Source organism: Toxorhynchites rutilus, chromosome 2, assembly GCF_029784135.1.
Source record: "Toxorhynchites rutilus septentrionalis strain SRP chromosome 2, ASM2978413v1, whole genome shotgun sequence".
In the NCBI taxonomy this organism is placed as follows: Eukaryota; Metazoa; Arthropoda; class Insecta; order Diptera; family Culicidae; genus Toxorhynchites; species Toxorhynchites rutilus.
The window spans coordinates 21,358,023-21,381,309 of record NC_073745.1 but is presented as its reverse complement, the minus strand read 5'-3'; the positions used below and the strand labels follow the sequence as shown (position 1 = coordinate 21,381,309).

At 38.1% G+C, this 23,287-nt stretch overlaps 1 protein-coding gene across 2 annotated transcripts in view; it reads right to left on the bottom strand.

Annotated features, from left to right (window-relative positions):
- LOC129765639 (diacylglycerol lipase-beta-like) overlaps positions 1 to 23,287 on the bottom strand; it is a 111,853-nt gene that overhangs the window by 78,928 nt on the left and 9,638 nt on the right. The window lies entirely within an intron of this gene.

Below are 23,287 nucleotides of genomic sequence, written 5' to 3'. Positions count from 1 at the left end.
GCATACCGTTGATTCATCGTTGTCGTGACTGTCACCTGATCGTCTGTAGTCGCTTGTGCGTCGTCTCGATGGTGGGCTAAGTGATTTCGCTCGTTCGTCGCTGCCTCCGCCGATGCGCTCGAAATGTAGATTGCGACAAATTCATAAGGTGTTGAGGCTCTTGAAGTGGTTTAGCTAAAGACTCGAGTAGCAGCGAGAGATTGGCTGATGTCAACGAGTCATCCACCAGTTGGGTAGAGAAGATGACTGAAGCGTTGTTGATGTGGCAGGCAATGCGATGTCGCTTGTCAATCGCCGCCTCCACAGACTCGTACAGCCTCTTTGTTCTACGCTGATGTTCCACTGACTTGAAGATATCGGTATCGTCACTACTTTCCTCCATGAGCTCGTTCGTCGAAAAGGATCATGTAGTCTTCATATGCTTCATCCAAGCTGTCTCGCTCAGCGTTGAGATGGTCGCAGCTGGCTGAGTTGAAAATCAGCTCGTCGACTCTTTGAGCGATGCTCCGTATACGCCGTTCCACCGCAATTTTTCTTCTCTGAAGTCGATCCATGTTTCGACTGTGTGTTCGTACTCAGGATCACAAAGTAATCCTGTCTACAGCGCCAAAATGTCTCCGCCCAGAGAGGTATCTTAGCGGAGTTCCGATGAGTTGATTAGAGTTTAGAGTTGAGTAGAGTATCCTGTCTACAGCGCCAATAATGTCTCCGCCCAGAAAGGTATCCGAGCAGAGTTTCAGTGTAACGATGAGGATAGACTGGCTACCCAATGTTGATGAAGAAATGAGATCGAATATAGTCAAACTAGTTTGATCTATACTGATCAGTGATGTATTTGCGACTGACTCTGTCTGTGACTCTGTTTCTGTCCCATAGTCATTTGAATGGCGTAATTCGTTTTTTTTTTGGGTTGCGTCTTGAATATTCGCCATAAACAATTCCTCATTGTATAGCGACAATTCGATTGTTATTGTTTGTGATTGTTTATACATTTTTGTCATGCTGTTGTTTTGTGTATTATGTGTGATGCAAACAAATAATTTTGTATCAGGTTTTTGTGTCTGGTGAAAAAGGTAAGTCGCGTAAACTATTATTTTGTATACAGTGAACTTTTTGATCCCTTTTTCAGGTGCGGATCCAGGATGCGTTGCCGATTGTGATTAGTGTTTAATGTGATTTTTAGTGTTAAGTGATTATGTTTACAAATTTAATGAATAAAGTGATCTAGATCTAAGTTTAAACATGTACAGATAGATGATGGCTCCTTGTCCTCTTGAGCCAGATTGGATAGAGAAAGAAACACTAGGCATAACATCCAAGGCGAAATTGTTCCATTATGTGCTGTTACAAAGAAGTTCAAGAAATGTAAACAAGAATGAGTTTGTGAATCACACATGATGAACGTGATGTTATAAAATGAAAAAAAAATCGATTATTAAAAAACAAACGTCCAAACAATTTCTTTTCGTAAATGTGGAAACTGATATTCAGCCAAAATCCAGCTGGACAAGTTCAGAGAGTTAAGCTCTGAATTACATTCAAACCACTAATGTCACCCAGTCAAAACACCCATCTTACACCCACTAGCAGTGTATCGAAACCACCACTACGAGCACCCATTCAACCCACAGACGGTTGAGTCAACTTTGATGACGGACGCCTCGCCGTCGCTGTCGGCTGAAAATGGCCAATTGAATGCACACGCGACTGTGTTCCTCCTCTCTGTCCTCTTTACACCAAAACGGTGCAATACTGGTCGGAGTAAGCCACGGGGAATAACGCCGACCGTTTCAATATTATTATGTAATTTAAATAATAGAGGTTTGCCCGACAGACGAAGTGTGGCACTGCACTATCTCATGCGATTGATTTGTGTTCAAATTTTGTTTTTCCAACCATTGGATGATGAGAGCCAAATTATAACCTAGTGAAAAAAGCACCATACCGAGGGTAACAGCGTGGAACCACCTGCGGGTATAATTTTGTTTTTGTGTTCAATCGATGATCAATTAAGAGTGTATCATTATCGAATTTGCCGAACTTTTGCCGCTATTCAAACAATTCACTTGTGAAAACGGCTGCAAGTAACGGTTACGTTGCCATGGACAGTTGAGGTACTTGGGATAAAGGAAAGAACCCCTGAAAGCTCGATAAATAAATATTGCGGACCTATATATTTCCAATAGCTTAGAGCGTTTCAACGATTAACTAATTGCGATTACGTCAGCTGTTTTCGAAAATAATAACATTCAATTTTCAGCACTACCATCCACATCTCCGAATCGCAATGCAATTATTTTTGGTTATGAATAGAACAATTACTGCCAAACAGATAACCTCTGTTCGTACAATAAAGATATCCATTAATGCAAAAAAAGCTTCTACAAGGTTGAACAGGAAAATTGAAGCACCTTGAAATATAGCAAAAATGGCAATGACAATTGATGAGAGGATGAATAATATTATGCGCTTAGTGAAGAAGATAAATTGTTCTCGGGTAAAGAATGGCTTTGATGCAAGGAGAAAAAAAGCTAATTATACATTACTGCATACAGAATGAAAAAAAAACAGCAATAACAAATTCCGCATTTGCAAAGCAAATCTTCTCTCAAAAATGTATCATAAAAGGTAACTTTCGAATGGATGAAAATAATGGACGCAGTGGTTCACACCCAACAGGGAAAAAAAAACTTTCGAATTTCTCGTTCATATTGTTGACCTCAAGAATAAGATGCAATTCGTTACCCATGGTTAATAAGATTAAAGTATTAAATGTATTCAAACCGTTTGCAAACGGATCAACTGAAACTCAACCTCAAATTGTCTTTATCTCAGCTATCAAACTTGATCTCAACTACGATCCGCACACGAAGCAACTCGAAACTGACTTCTTTAAATCGCAGACCCTTACTCTGGAACTTCGGTGAAGTGAAAAAAAATAGATTTTCATGTGGAATAAACATACTTTCCAAAAAAAAATTATGAATAAAAAATAACTTTTCTGTATCAATACTATTACAAAGAATAAATGAGAAATCACATTCCTCAGTAATGGTGAAAAAATCTTGAACTAAAATGGTGTCTAAGGATGAATCAGAAATTCGCCTAGAAGGTAGTCACATATTATAAAAAAATCGAAAACTAACCATTGCTGTACAAGCCATCCGCTACTTGAAACAACAGCCGCAAACATTATATTTTGATGTCATAATTAGGGATTTATTGAACACTCTTCTTGATAACAGCTTCCGGATGTTCTGAATCCCACTCATTATTTCGGTTCCGATCAGGGTCCAACATTTTCGAAGACGAAAAATGAATATCGACTATTTTCTCAGTCGCTTCGCTTCGAGTAGGACCACTTCATCAATCGTCCTCGCTCTTAACGCACAACAATTCAATTCTAGCAAATGGTTTTTCTAATTGACGTGACGAAATCTGTCTCTTCATTCAACCTGACTTCGACCCACCACTACTACTCCACCCTGACATGTACTCGTTGCCCTCGAACACAATCTTATTTTAACGTGTATAAAAAGAGAAACGAAAACTTGATTTCTGATGCAAAAAAGTAGTTACAACATGCAGTGACGTAGTGACGTGTCCGGGTGACACCCGGGTGGGTTACTAGGGCGTCACCCCTCCATAATAATTAGTTTTCGTTTTTGAATGAAAAATCAAACTTATCTAAACAATAAACAATAAATGTATTTATAATAATATTAGATAGGACGAACAAAAACTCATAAAATCTTCACGCGTTGGTCACTGGGACCGACAGTTAAAAAATAAAAAAACCAATAAAATATGGTTTATTTGTGGATCTCGAAATGTGACCCAAATAAATCTTATCAAATAAATATCTTTGGGAGTTGAGAACGACACTGATATTGTACAAGTGCTTTCTGTTAAATGAGCTTTCGCTCTCTTGTCGCGGGCTCAACCGAATGCACAACACTAATGGTAGGGGTCCAACGTGTTAAACATGTCTGACACATTGGTGACCGCAAGTTTTTAATTAATTTCAACTCTGATCAGCCTATCCACAAGATGTCACGGACACGTACACGGTTAAAAACATCTAAAAAATCACTGTAAAATTTGGAACCGATTTTTGGAAGTCACACTTCATGACGAACTGTAACACATCCCATGCAATTTCATGATTGACATTATTAGAATAAATTTCAGCGTCCTTCAAATGTCTACGGCGTTTTGGTATCTCTATCACCTTCTTAATGGCCATTTTGACTAGTCTGTTCCTTTCAACAGCAAGAAAAACTACCAGTGCATTGAGTCTGGTCACAACGTTACTCAGAGATTGTCCTTTGGTTTGCAAATATTCTGCGCTAGACCGACCTAGGTGTGTCTACTTTGTCCAAGTTCAAGGTCGAGATCCTTCGATTTTGGAACACAATGACGACGGAAGTACAGATCGGACTCGATTATCTATGATTCGTTTTCATGCAATTTTAGACTCGATTATATACAGTTTGATCTTTTTCATAGTTCAGATATGACTTATGTTCAGCAAAAGTGTTATAGTTCAATGTTAAGGTGAAATTCAATTGGCTATTATAAGTACAGTGGAGTAAAAATCGTGGTTTTTTTAAGATTATGATTGAATTCTTACCAGATATTGTTTACATCAATATTGCAGCGAAATTAAGAAAGATAGAAACTAAGTTGTAGAACGATGAGAGTGCTTTAATTTGATTGACAGAAACTATCAGGCTTATTATAAATTTTTGGGATAAAATTTACAATAACACCTTCAAAACCATTAGCTTTCACGTTTTTCACTTGCAAAATGTTATTTCAATCCACTAATTTAGATGTATCTCAACTATATCCCGTACTAAATCTACTCATTTTTTAAACGGAGGCAACTGAATCGTCTTTCGTTGCGTACTTTTTAATGTAGAGTTAGTTTGAGACAAACAGAGCCATATAACCACAAATTTAAACCCCCATACCCTATTTTTAATCGAGATTTTAGCACAACGAATTATTGAAATACTTCCAATCACACTTGCTCGGATTACAAAATGACATCAAAATGACATCATCAATGCTGATAAAACATCTGCTGGAGAGCACGTGTCCAGATTCAGTGCGCAATCGTTACTAACTGTTAACGTTAAGAAGGTGTGTGCACAATGACACGAGAAATTGTGATTCGAAGAAAAAACAATAATCTGGAATTCATCGTTAACGCACATCGCTCATACGCAAATTCGACTCTCTCCATGTTCTTCTTCAATAGCACTAACATTCCCAGCGTTCGCCTTCTCATCGTAGTATTACCTGCATTTTTTAGTGGTTCTTAGTTGAGATTGCTATACCAAACAATACGCGTTGGATGTATTCTGAGTGACACGCTCTAGAATGTGTGTGACCCAAGATTAATATTGCACAAACATTAGACAACGTGATCCTGCCACAGGTACTCCATCCTTTATGAACATCATTACTCATTTTGAAATAATATTTATGAACAGCTATATCAGGTGAATAAAATAAAGAAATACACTCGATGGATTTTATGTGTATGTGAAGCAAAAATTCAAATGATATATTCCGGAGGAATAAACACACTTTTGAAACAATTTTTATTGATGAATATTAATTCCACATATCAAATATTTGTTCGATGTGGAAAAGCAACATATTCTCTGCAGGGAAAAATCTTGAACGAAACATGTGTCTGACGATAATTTTATGTTATGGATAAAGTTTTGGTGGAAATACAAGAAAATTTATAGACAAAAAAAGATACGTTAAGGTCAGGACTATATCTTTAAAGGACATTTAAAGGACATCGAGTGATAATTTCCTTTCAAATTTCCAAAAATTGCTTTCGGGTCTGTCAATCTGATAGAAAGTAAATTGCTCCACGAATACGGATGAATTATTTAGACGTTAATTTTGCGACAAGGTAAGGTTGCTACATTTTATTGAATTTGAGTCGAACGGATTTTAGTAGGCAAGAGTAGATTTCAATCGAATCGTTAAAATATTCAAACACGCTTAGAATAGATTGGTTAGGTTTTATTGACCACCCTAAATAAAGGGTGTGTCACATCAAATTGCATCACGGAAAAAACGCTGTAGAAATTTAATTTTTAGGAATTATATCTTCAGCTTTCGCTTATAATCAGATAAGAGTGTATAGATCACGTTGGCCATGCTTCACTGTCAATTTTTCGTAAATTTGGAAAAATGTCGTCGAACGAAAAAGAGAGTCGTGAATTAATCCTGTGCACTCATTTCGAGAATCCGAAGTTGTCACATCGGAACATCGGTAAGATGCTGGGAATCGTCCAATCCACGGTCAGCTGAGTACTAAAACGATACTTCGAGAACCTAACCATCGACCGGAAGGTGAAGAACGGCAAAAATGGATGCTCCGTCAGTGAAAAAGATCACAAGCGCGTTGTTAAGCAGTTTAGACGTGATCCGAGAAGTTCGGTCCGGGATGTCGCCAATAAGCTGAATTTGTCAAGTTCATTCGTCCAGCGGACCAAGCAGCGGGAGGGCCTGCGTACATACAAGGTTCAGAAGGCTCCTAACCGCGACGAAAGGCAAAACATGGTGGGGAAGACGCGAATCCGGAAGCTGTACACCGAAATGCTGACGAAGCCGCATTGCCTGGTAATGGACGACGAAACCTACGTCAAAGCGGACTTTCGTCAGCTGCCGGGCCTGTTGTTCTTCTCCGCAGAGGACAAATTCAGCGTTCCGGAGGAGATTCGCAAGCAGAAACTATCCAAGTTTGCCAAACAGTAACAAGCGATCTGCTCTTGCGGAAAGCGGAGCGCCCCCTTCGTGATGACCGGGACGGTAAACGGGCAGGTTTACCTTAAGGAGTGCCTACAGAAGCGCTTACTACCACTATTGAAGCAGCACGAGGGCCCGACCATCTTCTGGCCGGATCTCGCTTCGTGCCACTATTCAAAGGACGTGTTGGAGTGGTACGAAGCCAACGGGGTCACCTTCGTGCCAAAGGAAATGAACCCGCCCAACGCGCCGGAGCTTCGCCCAATAGAGAAATATTGGGCGATTATGAAGCAGGCCCTCCGGAAGAACGCAAAAGTTGTCAAATCGAAGGCGGACTTCAAGAGAAAATGGATTTCTGTTCGAAAAAAACTACAACCTGCCGTTGTACAGAACCTTATGTACGGGGTAAAGAGGAAGGTGCGAGCATACGGGCTTGGGCTCGAAGTATGAATAAAAAGAAAATGACAAAAGTTGTTGATTAGTTTTTATTTTACTGTCTAAAATTTTCAAAAGGATCGGTCTACTGGGCGAATTTCTACAGCGTTTTTTCCGTGATGCAATTTGATGTGACACACCCTTTATTCTCTACAAATAATTTAAATGGCAGAACAACGTTTGCCGAGTCAGCTAGTAATTCTATGACTTTGTCATTGTTCGAACAGAAATTCTTCTATTTTCGAAATTTTCGTAGAAGATTTTTTTTCATCAAATATGACCGTCTATCATCTCCTGAGAGATTCTAGATTTATCTTTTTGTTTTTCATATGAGATAGGTGTTTTTTGACCTAAAGGGGATGAATGAAAAATTAAATTCTTGTTTTATATTCAAAAAAACACAAAAAATATATGAATAAAAAACAATGTACGCTCCCGTCTTCGAATGAGCGTCCCAGCCCGAAAGAGGAATGGAAAATTCCATGACCAACACAACCTGTCATCAGCTTTAATACACAATAGAGTAGAGATGGGCGAGCGCTCACGAGCCGCTCATTTGAGCCGATACGTCAGAACGAGCGTACGATCCACGGTTCTTTAAAAATGAGCCGGGGCTCTTAAATGAACGGCTTTTATATGTACTGGCTCTTGAATGAACCACGGTTCAAAAAAGACCCACGGTTCTTTTATGAGCCGTGGCTCATTTTGAACCGCGGTTCATTTAAGAGCCGTTCGTTTGAGAACCACGGTTCAAAAAAGGACTGCGGTTCATAAAAGAACCGTGTTTCTTTTAAGAGCCGGCTTATTGATAAAGAACCGTGAATCGTACGCTTGTTCTGACGAACCGTGGCTTGCGGCAGTGCGGAAGAAATATATGTTTCCCATGTTGCTTTTTAAGCGGTTTCATTTAACTGTTTGTATGTTTGTAAATTTTAGTGGATAACATATTTTCTCGAAACCCCATAAATATGGGTATCTAATGAAAGGAATTGACTAGTAGGACACAGTTATTAATGTAGAATGGAAATCCAAGATGGCGGACGTTACAAAATGGCAGACAACTAATTTTGTCAAAACCCCATCAATATGGGTACCAAATGAAAGCGCTTGACTAGTAGATCACAGTTATTTATGAAAAATGCAAATCCAAAATGGCCTCCACCCCAAAATGGCGAAATATGTATTTATCCAAAACCCCCTCAATATGGGTATTTGATGAAAGAACTTGACTAGTAGAAGACAGTTATTTATGTAAAATGGAAAACCAAGATGGTGGCCATTACAAAATAGCAGACAACTAATTTCGTCAAAACCCCATCAATATGGGTATCAAATGAAAGGGCTTGACTAGTAGATCACAGTTATTTATGAAACATGTAAATCCAAAATGGCCACCACCCCAAAATGGGTATCTAATGAAAGTACTTGACAAGTAGGACACAGTTATTTATGTAAAATGGAAATCCAAGATGGCGGCCGTTATAAAATGACAGACAACATATTTTGCCAAAACCTCATCAATATGGGTATCAAATGAAAGAACTTGACTAGTAGAACACAGTTATTCATGAAAAATGCAAATCCAAAATGGCGACAAAATGCCAGACTACATTTCTTCTGAAAACCCCATCATATGGGTATCAGATGAACGGGCTTGACTAGTAAAGCACAGTTATTTATGATAAATCCAACCCGCATTAGGGTATCAAATGAAATGATTTGACTAATATAATATAGTTAATCGTAAAAATATTTCATTCGAAATATTTTGAAAACATTTGGGATATAAAACGGGGAGAAAACTGTGTCGTTATCGAAAACTGCTATATTCTCCATACTGAAATTCGACATGATCAACATTATATGGATCAAGTGAAATCAGTTCTAATGATTATAAAAAAAAACTCTGTATGAATTGATTTTGGAGCTGGTAAAGCGATCTTCAATTCTTGAGTCAGACGAATTAGTAACCTAACAAATACTGCTAGATAATCGCTTCAAGCAGCAAGGTTGTACAGAAAGTACAACTAGGCACACCAGTGGTTGATAAGGATGCTAAAATGACATCCATAGAATACACATCTACGAAACTACCACAAACCGTTGGTGATGAAGCGCTGTCATCTGTATGGGAGGAGTTTGATGCATTGGTTGGCAATCTTCGATCCTTACATGATCCAAAAGCTGCTGCAACATCTTTTTTTGGAAAATATTATATATTCCTGCGACCTCAGTACCATGTGAGCGAGTTTTTCCGAAAGCAAGACAAGTTTGCAGTAAAAGATGTAGTAGACTTTCATCAGAAAACATTGAAAAGATAATGTTTATAAATAAAAAAATAAAAAAGATCATTGTGATGGAAATATATCAGAGAAAACCTCCAGTAAAGTAATATTTTCACTTTTCTCTGCACTGATTTTTGTATTAAACGTTATTTTTTAAGTCTTCCATTCTTTAAATATCCAAATAAACCAGTTTTTGAAAAGCTCAAATGAGCTGGCTCTTTTCATTGAGCGCACTGCTCTGAGCCGCTCACTGAAATGAACCGTTTTGCCCATCTCTACAATAGAGTGGAACTCTCAATATCAGGTCAAAGCGTGTGCGATTATACTTCCTTTGTAGATATTATAATACCCGAAAATAAATTCTTTAGTAGTCCTCCAACCTTCACAGTGTAGACATCGTATTAACCCATTTTAGGCCAAGCGAACAACAACTTTAATAATTTTTCATGTCTTGGAAAGGAACCATATGGTAATGTTTTTGCACCAAAAGATAGCTTAATTTATTAGCTACCGCTTATATCGATTTCATTGAATTTTGAGTAACTTTATTGGATAATAAATTCGATTTAAAGCAATTAAAGGGTGTGTCACATCAAATTGCATCACGGAAAAAACGCTGTAGAAATTCGCCCAGTAGACCGATCCTTTTGAAAATTTTAGACAGTAAAATAAAAACTATTAAACAACTTTTGGCATTTTCTTTTTAATCATACTTCGAGCCCAAGCCCGTATGCTCGCACCTTCCTCTTTACCCCGTCCATAAGGTTCTGTACAACGTCAGGTTGTAGTTTTTTTTTTAACAGAAATCCATTTTCTCTTGAAGTCCGCCTCCGATTTGACAACTTTTGGGTTCTTCCGGAGGGCCTGCTTCATAATCGCCCAATATTTCTCTATTGGGCGAAGCTCCGGCGCGTTGGGCGGGTTCATTTCCTTTGGCACGAAGGTGACCCCGTTGGCTTCGTACCACTCCAACACGTCCAACAGTCCCGGCAGCTGACGAAAGTCCGCTTTGACGTAGGTTTCGTCGTCCATTACCAGGCAATGCGGCTTCGTCAGCATTTCGGTGTACAGCTTCCGGGCCCGCGTCTTCCCCACCATGTTTTGCCTTTCGTCGCGGTTAGGAGCCTTCTGAACCTTGTATGTACGCAGGCCCTCCCGCTGCTTGGTCCGCTGGACGAATGAACTTGACAAATTCAGCTTATTGGCGACATCCCGGACCGAACTTCTCGGATCACGTCTAAACTGCTTAACTACGTGCTGGTGATCTTTTTCACTGACGGAGCATCCATTTTTGCCGTTCTTCACCTTCCGGTCGATGGTTAGTTTCTCGAAGTATCGTTTTAGTACTCTGCTGACCGTCGATTGGACGATTCCCAGCATCTTACCGATGTCCCGATGTGACAACTCCGGATTCTCGAAATGAGTGTACAAGATTAATTCACGACGCTCTTTTTCGTTCGACGACATTTTTCCAAATTTACGAAAAATTGACAGTGAAGCATGGCCAACGTGATCTATACACTCTTATCTGATTATAAAACCAAAGCTGAAGATATAATTCCTAAAAATTAAATTTCTACAGCGTTTTTTCCGTGATGCAATTTGATGTGACACACCCTTTATGTTTGGAAGGTGTGTTCAATTTCATTTAAAAACCCCAATAAAATACAAGAATATGTGAACTTTTCTACAGTATTGCTTTGATGAAAGGACATACATTGTGATATAGGGCCTGATTCTCGAATACACTTCACGGTGGAAACGGAATGAAACGTATCCGCGATGACAACGGTACGGTGTCGACATCTGGATACGAGATTAGTTTCCCACTAAACTTATCATTATAATATCAAATTATCTTCAGATGAAATTTTTGTATAAGATTATTATATCACATGAAGAACACAAAGTTTTCCACTCACATTGGATACCAGTTTGATACGAAGAAGTTAATTTTCATTAATGATTTTTTATTTGAAAAGTTCTCATTCTGCCTGAAAACTCATTATTATCTTCGACACTTCACTAACTCGTGAAACGTAGTTCAATGGCGTGCCGTTTATTTCGTTTCCACCGTGAAGTGTATTCGAGAATCAGGCCCATAGAGCGAAAATCATTCGATTGAGCCACATACAGAAAAATAACAGCCGGGGAAATTGAGTGTTCGAAAAATCGAACGTTGGCCATAACTAACATTTTTTGACGTAGGACTACGTCTTTCATTTCTATACCGGGGTGTAAAATCAAAGTTTCGAAAACGAAAGCTTTACGCCGGAGACCGAGATTTTGAGTGTTAATAGCTCTTAGACAACTGAACGAAATGGTATGATAAACACTTCATTCGAAAGATAAAATGTCTACGCGTTATATACTTGTTACTTTTTCATCCAGAAACTTGTTTCAATAGCCTTAAAATTGCTGTCAAAACAGGCTATTAAAATCACCAATCGGTATATAAGCGCCGCTCGGAAACCCACTCAATTATAATTGAACAGCGATTGGAGCATGTAGTCGCTGTTGTGGTGAAGCTCTCCGTTTATCTTGAAAGCGCTGATGAACGGTGTCACCAAGAACCTGTTTGTGTACCTTAGACCAGAAGGGAATCCATCAGGAGGAGAGTGATGCCACGGTTCCGTTTGAAACATCGGAGCAGCCGCCACACACACACCTACACGCGCGGACTCTTGTTGCTGAAAAAAATAATCTGCCAGTTCCCCTGGGAATTGAAAAATACATTCATGCGAAAGAGTTTATTTTAATGTTTTCTATCCATATAACACTGCAACCAAATACATTTGGTTTTGTGATTTTTCAATCAATCACAATTAACAGGAAAGCTTTTGAATATTATTTTTCCCCATCAGTAGAAAATTTTCCGTATCCAATATAGGATGCATAACATGAAAAACAGAAAATGTTTCACATCGCGAAAATCATGTAATTTCCGAGCGATTATTTGCTTCCTACTCATATAATGCTGCGACCAAATACATTTCGTTTTGGATTTTTCAATCAAGTGCGATCAACGTAAGACCACGTCTTTCGGGAATTTATTAGAGGTGCAATGAATCTTAAGGAATTCCCGCTTTACGCGCACTGGCAAACGATGTTTACTCAACAATTTCTCAAACGAGAAATGGGTATTGTGAGAAAGGATTAGCGAACGCAAAAACGACAAACGGGAGAAAGAAATGTTTGGAGGTTGAAGGAAATTGGCAGAAAACATCTTCATTTTATCTTTCGAAAACTTCGTCTTGCCAGAAAGAGATTATCAATGCTCAAAGGAAGAATCGAGTCCTCCGAGGAAATTACCCAGCGCAAATTTGAGTCGACTATCGATTGCGGCATTTGTACACAAATAATTTCATAATGCAGTTTCATCAAAGTGATTTCTTCGATATGGGGATATATTCACTACATAATGTCATATATTTTATATTCTTTATTATGAAATCCATATCCACCGTGGTGCCTTACCACCGTGAATGAAAGCAAAGGAAGCGTCATTTTATAAACCATAAAAGTACAGAATGTAAACCCCACCCTCTTTATTATACAAGCTTACTGTATACTTACTTCGATGTTATTCTTTTCTCTCTCAGGGTAAGCAACGAATATAATAAGGGTGGGGTTTACATTCTATGCTTTTATGGTTTATAAAATGACGCTTCCTTTGCTTTCGTTCATTTCTTACTCTACTCTCGCACCGTGAGGACTCGTTTGTTTGGGACCAAGCAGACATCTCGTTAGTCTTTCGGTGGTGAGGCACCACGAAAGCAGCTCGGATATGCGCACCAGCCGCAGGAAGCGTGAATAAGCCACATCGCTATCGACCGGGAACTTTGCGTGAAATTCGTCGCTATCAGAAGTCGACCGAGTTACTGATCCGTAAGCTACCTTTGCAGCATTTGGTTCGTGGAATTGCTTAGGACTTCAAAACCGACTTGCGCTTCCAAAGTTCCGCGGTTATGACGCTGCAGGAGGCCTATTCGAAGATACCAATTTGTGTGCTATCCACGCAAAACGCATCACATCATGGACATTCAGCTGGCCCGTCGAATCCGAGGAGAGCGTGCTATATTAGCTTAGCATATAATCAACGGCCCTTTTCAGGGCTTCAAATTTGATGGATTAGAGTTCAGAAAAGTTTTTTTGCAGGCCAAACTGAAAGGAGCATTTTCGTTTGGATGCCATTCAGCATCGAGAAAATTCCAGAAAGATCTAATCGTTGCTGAAAAATAATCTGCCGGTTCCCCTGGTAATTGAAAAATACATTCATGCGAAAGAGTTTATTTTAATGTCTTCTATCCATGTAACACTGTGACCAAATATTTTTCAATCAAGTGCTATTAACAGGTGGTTATCGAGTTAGCATTAACCACTGGAGGGCTTCGAGTATCGAGGAAAATCTGGAAAAATCTAATAGTTGCTGAAAAATAATCTGCCAGTTCCCCTGGGAATTGAAAAATATATTCATGCGAGTTTATTTTAATGTTTTCTATCCATATAATAATGCGACCACATACATTTGGTTTCGTGATTTGTCAACCAAGTGCAGTTAGCAGGAAAGCTTCTGAAGATTATTCTTCAGAACAAGATTTTTTGTATCCAATATTGGATGCATAAAACCTTGAGCTTTCAACGTAACGCTCTCGTTTTCGAAGTTCCTCAAATATTCATTTATTCATTCATTCAGAATAGATTTACATTCAACTTCAAACAAATTATCTCTAAATCAACGATAGTCCTACGTCACCCTTGCGGTTATACCATAGATATAACCCACTTCCTGTTTTTCTGCTGAATCAACACCAACATATCTATCCTCCGCTGCGCATTATAATTTGTTTACTTTAGAAGACGGAAGGTTTCTCATTTCTTCTTGCATTTTCAATTGTGAATGTTTGCAAATATCGATTAATTTAGCAAATATTATTGAAAATCTGTATGATTTTTTGTCCGTAATAACCTTAGGTGATGGCGGCCAGTAGAATTTCTTATGTGGAGTACTCTGGTACTTTGCTGGTTTTGGAAAATGTTAGATTTTTTCGGGAAATGGACAAATGGGGAGACTATTTTTTAAGCATTGACATTTCTCCACAGTTAACAATAAAAATAACAGCATATACTTTCGTTTGAAAGAAAAAGCCTGCCAGTAATAAGTTAAAATTACAAATTAAGAAATGCAACATTTTACCTTAGGTGGATTAATTTGGGTTTACACTTCGAGACCTCCATTCTCCTGTTCTTGTTCTCCCCGGAATCCAAAATTGATGCATTTATGAATGACGTATATTTGCTGATTAAAGTGACTTTTAGATCGCAGTTTATACTTGCAAAAAAGTGCGGGTTTCGGCCAATTTCCCGGAAAATGGAAGATGGGAAAAAAATAATTCTTGAACATTGGAGTTCCTTTAGCGTCAATAATCGAAATTACACCAATGGCTTTCGTCAAAAAAATAATTTTTACAGCTTGGTCGTTAATGGGTTAAAATCCCTTGTTCCCCTGATTATTTTCATCATCAATCCGGGCCTTCTCGAATCCACTGATGGAACTGAACCACAGTATTCCCTTTTGGACACCGATTAGGTCCCAGCAGAAACCAGACCGGCTTCAAGAGAGGCCAACATACAGTCCACTCAAAACCAGCTGCAGCACTCACAAGACAAAGGGAGGCAAGCCGTCTATCTTCCGTGGTGACTAAACAAACAAATATTAACAAAAAAAATTTTTTTTGCCTCGAATATATACAGAATTCGATTGCAAAGCGGACTCAATTATATACATTATGGTTTTTTTCTCACTGTATATAATCGAGTCAAAAAAGATGTTTTTATTCGTTTTATATGCATATATTTTTCATTTTTTGAATATAAAACAAGAATTCAGTTTTTGATTAATTCCCTTAAAGTCAGAAAACATCATTCTCACATGAAAAAAAATATACAGATTCTCTCAGGAGGTGATAGACAATCATATTTGATGAAAACAATCTTTCTATGCATATGTTCGAATTTGAACAATGACAGAGTTACAGAACTTTTTTTTTTTGTTTCGAACTCTATTCCCTCAAACTGGCTCTACATCAAAAAGTACGCTACGTAAGACAATTATGTTGCTAATAACTTGATTGTTTTTATTAATCAAATTAAAGCTCTGTAACCGCTCTACAATTTGTTCTTCCATCCAACTTCTATCTTTCTCAATATCGCTGCAATATCGGTATAAACAATTACTGTGGAAAATTCAAGCAAAATCCTCCAAATCACGGTTTCTACACTACCGTACTTATAATATCCATTTTAATTTCACCTTAACGTTGGAAGGTTACATTTTTTCCTGAAATAAATCATATCTGGAATATATTTTTTTTTCAAACTGTATATAATCGAACACAAAATTGTATACTAATATACAATATTGTTTAATCGAGTCTGTATATAATCGAGTCCGACCGGTAGTGCGCGCCGCCTGCAACGGATTTGAAGCTAGTTAAAAAGGTTAAAGGCGGTGTTATTCCGAAGTATATGTTATAAATTTTTATTTTTACTGTCGTCTATCGAAATTGTAGACCAATACATTCTTAATACTACTTAAAACTACTTACTTAAAACTAAAAAAAACTAAAGAGAGCTGGCTGGATAATTTATCCGTTTAATTCAAAAGACGATTTTTACAAGTTACATAATCAAAATTTTATTTATTTATTTATTTATTTATTTCGTCAAACCAGCGTAGACTAAATATGCTGCCCAAGTATTACAGTGAAATTTAACTATATCTTATTCTATTCAAATAGTCTTTGAGCATTGACCTTGACATGGTTACATCAATTATTTCACTGTGTTCGTTACAGAGGCTCATCATACGATTAATAGAACTATATTTGGCATAATTCGTTCTTCGGTAATCTATGTAGAAAATGCTAGGGTTTCTCAGGTGCCTAATCGGTGCGTAACAGGTTTCATAATATTTCTTCTGAGTCCACTCGTTGTGATATGATGTCAATAATAAATAGAATCATGTCAGAGTTCCGACGTTCTTTTAAGCCTTTCATATTGATTAGCATGCAACGTGCCTCATATTGAGGGAGATGGTATGAAGACCAGCCTAGTTTACGAAGTGCAAATAATAAAAATTGTTTTTGTACAGATTCAGTACTGTCTTCGTGTGAAGTGATGTAGGGGGACCATACAATACTACAGTATTCGAGAATTGATCTGATGTATGTAAGATACAATGTTTGTATTGTGTTAGTTTCGAATCTAAGACCACGCCTAAGTCTCTTACTCGTTGACATCTACTGATGGGTTGATTTCCCAGCTTAACACCATTGTTCAATGGTGTTCTTCTTCTTGTAAAAGTCATCAAAGTGCATTTCCTAACCTTAAGCTGTAATAAACTCTTAGTGCACCAATTATAAAAGAAGTCAACTTCATTTTTGAATGTCTGAGAGTCTTCTTCATTCTTTATTTCCATATACAGCTTCATGTCGTCTGCGTAGATAAGTGCCTTAACATTGTTGAGAAAAACGCAAACGTCATTAACAAATAAAATGAACAAAAGCAGCCCCAAATGAGAGTCTTGAGAAACTCCGGATGTAACAAATATTGGTTTTGAAATCTTCCTATTAAACCTTACTATTTGCGTGCGGTCAGTCAAATATGATTCTAGCCATTTCAATAGCTTGACTTCTATCCCTATTTTTTGAAGTTTAAGAAGCAGTAATGGTATATCAACACGATCGAAAGCCTTACTAAAGTCAGTGTATAGAGCTTCAACTTGATTACCATTATCCATTGCATTCAAAGTGAATGTGACAAATTCCAGCAAATTTGTTGTTGTTGATCGTCCTTTGAAAAAACCGTGTTGCTTATTCGTAATTCGTGTCTTTAGTTGTTGAAAAAGTTTTTGGTTTATTATGGCTTCAAAGAGTTTTGGAATGCAAGAAATAATTGCTACTCCACGATAATTTCTTACATCGGATCTATTACCGGATTTGAATATAGGTACAAGAAAAGAGTTTTTCCATATTTTTTGGAAACCTTTCTGATTCCAATGACTTATTGAAAAGCCATAAAAGTGGATGAGTTAATTCAGATGCCAAATTTTTTATTAAAACCGGTGGAATTCCGTCAGGACCTGGCCCTTTTGAGACATCAAGCTTATTTAATGCGTCAAAAATCTCAATGTAAGTTAGTTTTCTGATTTCAACATCACATTGAAATTCTGGAAGAAATGCAAAGGAGCCACGATCTCGGTCCTCCTCAGCTGTTTCAATATAAACTTCTTGAAAAAATGTTGCAAAGAGGTTGCAATTTTTTTCTGGGTATGATCAACATAATTTTATCTTTCATTTAAAACAATAACCAATAAAATCTGGATAACTCATGTGAAAAAAAAAGAAGTTTGGATTTGTATGAAAATATATTGGACACTGTGTAAGATCTTGCTCATTAAGCATAATCACCTAAGAATCCGTACGGACTTCTAAATCATAGATCGAATGACATAGCAAGAATGTTAACCCGAGGTGAACCAGGAGATTGAAAGCCTCTAAAATATAGAATAAAAAAAGAAGAAGATTAACCGATTAAAGCAAATATATTTTATTGCACTTTCATACAAGAATATTATTCAAATTCTTTAGTATCAACCTCTTTGACAAGTTTGATCCAAAATCTGGCCATTTATGCAGTGTTCCAAGCCTTATTACCAATCTTCTTAAGCTTCCACATTCGATTCGATTAAATTCTCGTCGATAGAACTGTACAATCTCCCGGCTGTAGTGCCAACTCGCCAAATCTTGCCAAAACCTCATAGGTCCTTTGAGTGTTGTGGAAAGCGCGCGTTTTCTTAGGCTTTCTTCTTTGCACAGTTTACACCCATAGTTTTGTTTGTGACAATAACCGTGTTTTATGATTTGGCAAACAACCTTGGCAAATCTTGAACTTTCGAAATTCACCCATAGATACGAACTTGAATCTGGCGGGGGAATCTTCTTTTTATTATAAAAAAAAACACGAAAAACACGAAAAACGGCGAAACTTTCTCACCAAATGATGCTACAAAATACGAGAGCAGTCCGATAAGTACTTAGCCTACAAAAAAAACTTTTTTTTGGAAAAATGACGATATATTCCTCAACATAGTCTCCTTTTAAGATACACTTGACCCAGCGATGCCAACTTCTTGATTCCATCTGAAAAATACGTTTTCTCGAGGTCTGCAAAGTGGCGGCGATGACCTCCTCATTCGACTCATATTTCTGCCCGGCGAGTGACTTTTTCATGTTTTGATACAAAAAAGACAAACCTTGTCATTCTTATCATATTTAAAAAAATGCAATGCTGATAATTTTTATCTGTATTAACTCATCAACAACCAGGGCCCGAAATCTTCGAAGGTGAAATATGGAGACCGACTCTACTCTCCGTAGCTTCGTTTCGACTAGAAATGATTCGGCAGTCGCCGCCAACAAAAAGTGACTTGAGTAGAAAATGAATTGACTAACGTTGACTAGCGAGGATAACTGGTGAACTAGTCCAGTCAGTGGTTATTTCAACTGACGCGACTAATGAATACAAATCTGCCTCTTCATTCAACTGACTTCAATCCACACTTCCATTTCCCCCTGACACTAATTTTATACCCGCGTACGCAATCTTGTTTTACGTCCATATAAAGAGGAACGAAAACTTGATTTCTGATGCAACAAGGTAGTTACCCCATCAATGGACGGTTTATTATCTACCCATCGTGAACTTAAACCAACGAACTTAGACATTTATCAAGTATGCTATAAAGTCCTTGCGTTAGTATTAGTAAATAGCCTGCAAAATAGCGCACACACACTTCACGCAATTTTATACATGTGAGTAATTTTTGTGTACGATACAAAATAATCTAGCTCACCTGTAGCGTATGTCAAACCACATTGAACTCAAACATCGATGCATGCACACGTACATGGGTGAGAGAGAAAGAGAGGAACGAATTAGTTTTGGGGGAAGTCACTTCAAAATGCAATGAGGACAATTTGACTGGGAAGAATCAAATGATCTAGTCGAGTCGGTAGAGGGAGATAGCGACTAAACGCGTTTAGTCGTTTTGGCGGAGAAACTGCGTGAAGAAGCCAAATATAGTCAGTCAGATAGTCAGCTGACTATCCCCAGTTGTCTATGACTATGCAGAGCCCTGTCAACAACTAATGAATAACCGAAAACATAAAAAAACGCATTGTTCTAAAAATAAGTAGCATTTGTTAAATATAGATCCATTCGCATAAAAAACACAAGCTTAAAAACCTGATAGTCAACCAGTTGTTTCGATAGTTGATAGTTGTTTCGAAGCACGATGATCGTGTTCTACCATTTTTGGCCTTCTCATTGTCTCATTTTTTTTGGATATATTTCCAAAAACAACCAAATCCTGTTATTTCACTCCGCTATACACGTGTTGTGACCGGACCGTGAATCCCAACCGGTTTGTCATGAGTGTGGTTTTCGAATTGATTGAAAAAATATCAGAGGAAGGAACACGCGACAAAACGCTTACTCAGACTAACAACTTCCTCACTAATCCATGTCTCATCCGTAATGGATGAATGATACGAACAAATAAAGTGTATCAATCCGCAAAGTCATTCCCATCCGGTGTTGTGTGATCCACCGAAGGTTGAGCTTGTTTTTCTTCGTTACGTCATAATTAACACAGATTTCTAGCCTGATCTTGTTCATGCCTTCGGGTCAATGACGATGAGTTCAAGATTTCTGATGATATCGCGGTAAAGTAGCTTTCCGTTTGTGCTATTATTGTTGATCGCTGATCGTTGATATAATTGAGCGCTGAAAGCATTCTTAATTATCGATCTTATTTCTCTGCTCGGATCTTGGCTTCGGATTGAACATCTGTACGCCGACTTGTAATACTGTCGACGCACTCATCTCGAGAACGTCGTATTATTCGGTGACCTTCAGAAAATGTATGCTCACTTGACAGCCTCTCTGTGCGAGACGATGTCCACCGGGTTTATATGGAACGGAGTGCGATGGCGGCGGTTTGGCTACTTCTCTAGATTGGATAATTGAGCAACGAACATTATTCTTCGTTTCGCTAAGCTGCTGTGGAGCCGTTGACGTGTTTGACTAGCGTGGGCCACGATAGTGGTGGCTGTCACACAGAATGAGATGTTGACCCATAATGGTACCACTCTTGACGTCGAAAAAAACCGGATAGTTCTTGGCGTAATGTTGTTATTATTGTGCGGAGTCTAACACGATTGGCGGATCTTGCTGAAATCATCATATCGTTCGGCTAATAGTTGTTTACATTGGCCACAACGGTGGCATTGAATAATGAATGTGGTAATATAATTTCGAATGTTTTTCAGCCAACGCAAGTCAATCAAATCAATTATTCGCTTATCGCAAATATTGGTAAATTATCCTCCACTGTTCATATTTATCCAACGAACCCAATTCGATGTTGAAAGAACGACTAAAAATACCCTTAAGGAGGGTGGTGGTAGTTGGCTTCCCAACTACCCACAAGCAGTAGCCAGGCAGCCGAGGCGTTCAATCGAAAGATGCTTATCACGCAGATTGTGGGCAAAAAAATAACGAAGAGATTTCATTGCTGGTGTGTTTCTGAACGTCGTCGTGCACCAGCGAGAATCCGGAGTGGGAGTGTGGGGAGGGTCCATAATTTGATTTTCTCTTACTTCGAGTCTCCCGATAGCGCTACGAAATTATGTTTGAACATGATGGTTTCTTTTTCGTCGCTAATGAGCCCCACTGTTACGCTGAGAACTGCCAGAATATATTTATTTATGTAGAATAATTGTGTTTGGTAATGTGGGGACAGAAAAAAAGTTGGTATCAAGCGAGGGAAGAATGCACCCATATATCTGTGGGAACGTGTCAAAGCATATAGATAGCGGGGGGACAAAGAGCATGCCGGAGATTCATGTCACGTTCATCTTTAGCCAAGATTTATGCAGATGGAACGAGAAGTTCCAGTGCTGCTGAACAATGGACGCTGCGTTGTCGTAGTATGTTTTTATTATTGGAACTACGAGCGATGATGGATGGTGGTTGGGGAACTGGTGAGCAGCACTTTAAGTCAACTATTTGCATTACTCAGCAATCACGCTTTGTTCTCGTCGACCTTGACCAATAATTTATTCCATAATCGCGAATATCTTGTTTTTGGGGCTATTACGTCAGTGTTGATGTCTCTGTTACTGTCGGACTGTTTGCAGTAGCTGTTCCGAGCCAAGCGTTGCCAAGGTAAGTAAGGAAGGAAACGGGCTGCTGACAAGTTTTAGAAAGGAATCCGGATATATCTTTTCAAGGGTTATTGAACTGATGTTTTACTATGGCTCCTTAAGTTCAATTACAATTATGCAATTTTTTCAAAGTGTCATCAAAACTAATTGTTGCATATACAGTACGTTTCGAGACGTTGGAACCACTTTTTTGTTTTGATTTTCTAGCGGAGCAGAAAAGTTCAATTGGAATAATGCATATCGAGTGGGCAATAGCTAAACCCATCTTTGTGTATAAGATTTTACTGTTCTGGTCATCCGCGAAAAATTTAAAACACAAAAAAAATCACTCTGAACAACAAGGTACAAATTTCAAAATTACGCAGCTTGCTTGAAAGCATGTTGTGTAAATTATTTGAGCTGATTGTGAATAAAAAAGGGAAAAAAAGCTAAACGGTTTCATTGTGATTAAACCTAATAATTATACAGATACAGGGGAACTTCAATACAACGTACCCTCGATCTACACATTAGGGTACCAATGAATGTATGGAAAAAAAATCGACACTAAAATTTCAGAGAGTTACCCTATACAAAATTTATAGTCGAAAAAACACCCTATGCCAAATATCAGCTCAATCGAACTTAAGGGAGAGTGGCGCAAGGCGGTCAAAGTTTAAGTTTTTTTAAAATCGACAAATCACCCAAGGAGGGAGTGAAGGAAATCGGGGTTTTCGAGAAAAAAAAAATTGTGCAAATGTCTTAAAATGGCGTGAAACTTCGAGATCTAGTACCATCTCGAAAAAAAATTTTTTTTGTCATAAATCAGCACTCTGAGGCTTTGGTTTTTTTTCGGAATACGGAACAAAAAGTATGGTTTAGGATGCCAATAAAAAGACGGGTGGGTAATGTCGGGGACATAACCGGAGTGACGTAGGACTATACAAAGGGGACAGCTTTTGTTAAATATATATTTAACAATTCACATGCAGGCTAAAAAGGGTCCTTTTCAGGATCACAAAATTATCTTCAATCTAAAGAGTTTATTGTTTTGTTATCACTCGATATCCCCATCTTGTTCGGCTAAACCTTTCTGTTTAGCGATTGCATTTGCCACTCGCCACAGCTTTCACAGTTGGAAAATTTCTTCCAGCTTGTGACATATTTTACAGTAAATTACATTCAATGGCACGTCGCATTACCACCACTCAGTATCGGATTGGAGGTAATTTTAACCTGTAATTGAACATTTGCGATGACAGTGGTACAGTGTCGACTTTCAATGTGGGGTCATAATTTGGACCCCGAACTCTATGTTTACAAAAATGTCCAACTAAATATGTCGCATTACAGGTCCGTCCAATTAGCTAAATGTCGAGATAAGTGTAAATTACTGTACTTTCAATCTAGAAGCAATTTAAGAATTGGTGAAAATCAATAAGCTCAGCACAACTGCCAAATTCACATACTCATCATATCCTGGCAAACAAATTATGAAAAAATCAATTTGTGTTTTAT